Source organism: Ixodes scapularis, unplaced genomic scaffold, assembly GCF_016920785.2.
Source record: "Ixodes scapularis isolate PalLabHiFi unplaced genomic scaffold, ASM1692078v2 PGA_scaffold0__279_contigs__length_252992795, whole genome shotgun sequence".
NCBI lineage: Eukaryota > Metazoa > Arthropoda > Arachnida > Ixodida > Ixodidae > Ixodes > Ixodes scapularis.
In genome coordinates this window covers 218443828-218448714 of record NW_024609835.1, presented here as the reverse complement: position 1 = coordinate 218448714, position 4887 = coordinate 218443828, and the positions used below count along the sequence as shown (strand labels likewise).

The following is a 4887-nucleotide window of genomic DNA, read 5'->3' as shown; positions in this document are numbered from 1 at the left end:
CGGGTTTTGGACACCTAAAAGAAAAGGTTGTTATAGTAAGATGTTTTTGTCTTTTTAACTCGGCGGTTAGGTTGTTTCTGAGTTTCTTAAAAGCTGCGAGTTTACACGGTTCCCTTGTACGCAAGAACGCTTTAGAAAGTTTGGTTTTTTCTTTGATCATTTTTAAATGTTCAGGTGCTATCCAAGGCTTTCTAATTTTCTTCTTTTGCTTTTCGGTTATGCGAGGGAAAGAGGTGGTGAAATGGCGAAGAAATAGAAAAAAACAAATTGTGAATTAATATTGATAAGAATTCGTTATAAGCGTCACTACCGTTGGTTTTGCTAAGACGGATGACCAGTCAGCATTTACGCTATACCTACGGAAGGTATCCAGGTTTCTGCTTGATAGGCACCAATATGTTAATTTAGGTTGACGTGTTTTCTTCCATCATGTAGAACAAGAATACGCTATAAAAATGGGACAGTGACCACTTTTGTACCTGCCACGTGAATAGGTGTGTCTATATTTACAATGAAAAGGTTAAGGGCGTGGAACCGGCATGGCTACGGCGGTGCCCTTCACGTTGATTTTACTGCTTTCGCAGGTCAGCGGTTTCTCTCGCCAACGGCAGTGCTTCGAGGGATGTGAAACTTGCAGTCTCTTTGCATCTCGGGTTATCAACGGTATCAATGAAATCAAGACCAGCGACGGAACCGACCTTTCTCGTGACGATGCGGGCTGGATGATATGCAATGCGTCTGATTTCGGCGAGTGTATCATTCTGGTCTACGAACAGTGGGAAACTTATCTTCCCATAAACCAGCTACAAAAGGCGTTGGTCTGCAGTACTCCAGTGGGGCGTGGAACCGGCATGGCTACGGCGGTGCCCTTCACGTTGATTTTACTGCTTTCGCAGGTTTGTGGTGCGAAACTCTCTCCTCTTTTCTCAGTTTTTGTTTTGCCGGTTCCACCCCAAACACTGTTTGCTTGCTTATCAAGATATTCGGGGCCTGAGCGTCGGTCGCGACGTCGCTTTCGTTTGCTACGGCGTTTCGCTTTCTATTTTTTGTTGCTCCTCTTGTGTGGGGACATAGAGCTTAACCCGGGTCCCACTACGGCGGAACAATTGCAGCAGCTCTTGGATGGCCAAGCGATCATACAAGTGAAGCTCGCCTCTATCGAGACCACACAGGTTGAGAATAAGGTTGCCATTGATGATCTGGTCAACCGTATGACGTCATTAGAATCCAAGCTAAATATACTTGACCAACTGCATACTGCTATTAAGCAGTGCAAAACTGAATGCGAGATCCAAAGGCGTGAGCTTGGGGCATTGATGGCAAGGGTAGATGATCTCGAGAACCGAAGCCGACGCTGCAACTCAATCTTCTATGGTGTCCCTGACGCAGGGGCTCGCGAATCAAATGCCGACTAAGAGAAACGAATTTCAGAGATCTGTGAATCAAGGTTGGGCCTACCGACTGTGGCAATGGAACGGGCTCACAGGTTGGGCAAGTTTCAGAATGGCAAAAACCGTCCACTAATAGCCAACTTCACCTCGTTCAAAGAAAAACAGTTGATTTTGAGCAACACACGGAAGTTGAAGGGAACTCCAATTAGTATTTCTGAGGATTTCTCCCAGGCGGAGCGAACGACTAGGAAACGATTATGGGACTTTGCCAAGTCACGAAGAAAGGATGGCGACAAAGTGAACCTTAGATATGACACGTTGCTACTGAATGGCACAAAGTATGTCTATGATGACGAGACAAATCAAGTCGTACCGCACAGATGACTGCGTCAGCCTATCCGAGTAAATCTTTCTTTTCTTGTAATAAACTGTCGTAGTGTTAAGAATAAAATTCATGAATTTTCTGCACTTGTAGATTTGGTAAAGCCCTCTGTAATTCTTGGTACAGAATCCTGGTTAGAGGTAGACATCGTGATAATTAAGTCTTTCCTGATGGTTACACATGCTATAGAAAAGATAGAAATGCTCATGGCGGTGGTGTGTTTATTTTGGTAGAGAATAGCATTTATTCTAGTGAAGTTTATGTTGGTACTGGAGCCTGTGAGGCCATTTTTTGCCAATTAATATTTTCCAATAACAAGATACTTACAGCATGCAGCTTTTATCGACCACCTGATTCTCCGGTCGACGCAATGACCCAGTTAATAGCAATGACAGAAGCAGTGCGAACGGATTGTGTCGTTATCGGAGGAGACTTTAATGTGCCAAATATTGTCTGGAGCGAGCAGGGTAGAGCTATCGCAACTGCGGGGCGATTGAATCAAGAAATGGCGAACTTGACAGATCTTTTTGCACTCCGACAAATGGTAATGGAACCAACACGTGGAAGAAATATTTTAGATTTATTACTAACTAATGAGCCCCACCTGGTTCGTTCTACCCTGGTTGTGCCGGGCATTAGCGATCATAGGGCTGTGATCTGTCATATGAACGTAGAGCATGTGAAAACAAGCAGAGGTGTAGCTAGGCGAGTGTACAACTTTGAGAAAGCTGACGTAAACAGGATAAACGAAGAATTGAATGCGTATTATACTGTGTTTGAAACGGAAGCAGAATACAAAGGAGCGTCTGAACTATTGCTTTCGCTTAAAGACAAAATATGTAAGCTCAGACAGCGTTTTGTTCCATCAAGGATACTCACAACAAGACAGGGTAGAAGTAAACTGTGGTTTTCAAGGGCACTGCGCAGTCTCACACAGAAACGGCAAAGATTATATCGTAATTATTGCATGACGCGGACACTTCTAAATTGTGAGAAATTAAAAAAGTAGCGTGTAAATTAAAAACAGCCATTTGCATAGCCAAAGATACGTTTACTAATTCAATTGAGTCGCGACTAAAAGACAACCAGAAAGAATTTTGGAAACTAGTAAAAAGAAATGGAAAGGATGTCTTAGACATTCCGCCGCTCACTTTCAGTGATAGCATTGTCCATGATGATATCACTAAAGCAGAAACATTTAATCACTACTTCAGTTCAGTTTTCACCACCGTAATACCAAGTGACGACGGGTATAGGCAGGCAGTCCGAGAAGGGATAGGTGATGCGAATGATATCGTAATCAGTGAACGTGGAACTGAATCACTGTTGCAGGGGCTGAATACTTTTAAAGCAGACGGTCCTGACGGTTTACCCAAACCACATTTTTAAACTCTGTGCGCGATCGCTATCATCTTTTTTAAAATTGTTTTTATGAAATCACTGAACGAAGCTTGCCTTCCAGATGACTGGAAAAACGCTGCAGTCGTCCCAATTCACAAATCTGGTCCGCGTAATGACGTCGCAAATTACCGCCCAATATCGCTAACGTGTGTTGCGTGTAAAGTCCTAGAGCACATTTTGTATACGAGTATCGTAGAGCACATGAATAGGTATTGTTTATTTAATCCCCGTCAGCATGGCTTCAGGAGGGGACTATCCTGCGTAACACAACTAACCGAATTTACCCATGACCTGCCCTATGCTTTAGATAGGCGTCTCTCAATAGATTGTGTATTTTTGGATTTTAGGAAAGCTTTTGATACGGTACCGCACTCTTTAGTAATTGGAAAACTGAATAGCTACAATATTAATCCGCAAGTGGTTTCCTGGGTCTCCGAGTATCTGAGGCAACGAAGTCAGTTTGTCGTTGTAAATGGCTCGCAGTCCTCTGCTGTGCAAGTCACATCTGGTGTGCCGCAGGGATCGGCCCTGGGGCCACTTCCCTTTTTGTTATACGTTAATGATATCACCGAGGGAGTGGTGTCGCCGATGAGACTTTTCGCAGATGACTGCGTTTTATATGGGGCTGTCGCTTGTGTTGAGGATGCAAATATCATACAGCGGGATCTTGACCGAATTAACCAGTGGTGCCTGAGATGGCGTATGCAGTTAAATTTAGGGAAAACTGTTTTTATGTCATTCACAAGAAAAAAAAAAACCGTACGCTGCTTCTTATGCCCTAAATAACAAGTAGGGTGGTGATTTACGCCAGTTGGTAAGAGTTAAACATGAGTGCCAAGTTTTGAAGCGATGCATCTGCACATCTGGTCGCCTGGCGGGCGTGTGTTCTTAATCTGTATGCCTGTTATATTTCTAACAAGTTTCTTTGATCACTTTTTCTTTCAATAAACTTCAGCTGCGAGTCAGCCGTTGTCCTGTCCTTACTCGTTCTTCGTCCCTGTTGTTCTGAGGCTGTTTTTCATCATGTTTAACCCTAAATAAAAATATTTTATTAAGAGTGTTAGAATATAAATATATGGGGGTAAATTACACGATTGACTTAAGGTGGAACACACACGTTGATTACGTAGTAGCCAAGGCTGGTATTACATTAGGGTTTCTCCGTCGTAATGCAAGAAACTTCAATAAAGACACTCGGGAATTGCTCTATAAAACATACGTCAGGTCAGTTATGGAATACGCCTGTGTCGTCTGGGACCCGCCTACAGCACGTGACAAAATAAAGCTAGAAAGACTGCAGAACTTAGCCGCTCGGTTTGTTACCGGAAACTATAGTATAGATTTCAGCGCAACACGCACAAAAGATGTTTTAAAATGGGAGTTACTTGAAACTCGCAGAAGAAGACTTTGTTTGAAGTTGTTTCATAGCATTTATCATTCGACAGTTGGCATACAAAGAGACATGTATATAATGCCGCCCCACTATCAATCGGAACGTGTTGACCATAGTTTCAAGGTGCGAGAAATTTCGTTCAAAACAGAGGTATTTAGGATGTCCTTTTTTCCAAGAACTTTCTATGAGTGGAATCGATTGGCTCCGTCTTTGGTTGGTGTACTGTGAAATGATGACTTTTTTTTCTGTTAGATTAAATCTAGCTTGAGTTCTTCCCTTGCGTGTTTCATAAGCTATGTTTATATGTGTTCATATGTATT

At 42.8% G+C, this 4887-nt stretch overlaps 1 pseudogene; it reads left to right on the top strand.

Moving 5' to 3' along the window:
* The first annotated feature begins 330 nt into the window (after positions 1-330).
* Positions 331-1775, top strand: LOC121838071 (annotated as a pseudogene).
* The last annotated feature ends 3112 nt before the right edge of the window (positions 1776-4887 follow it).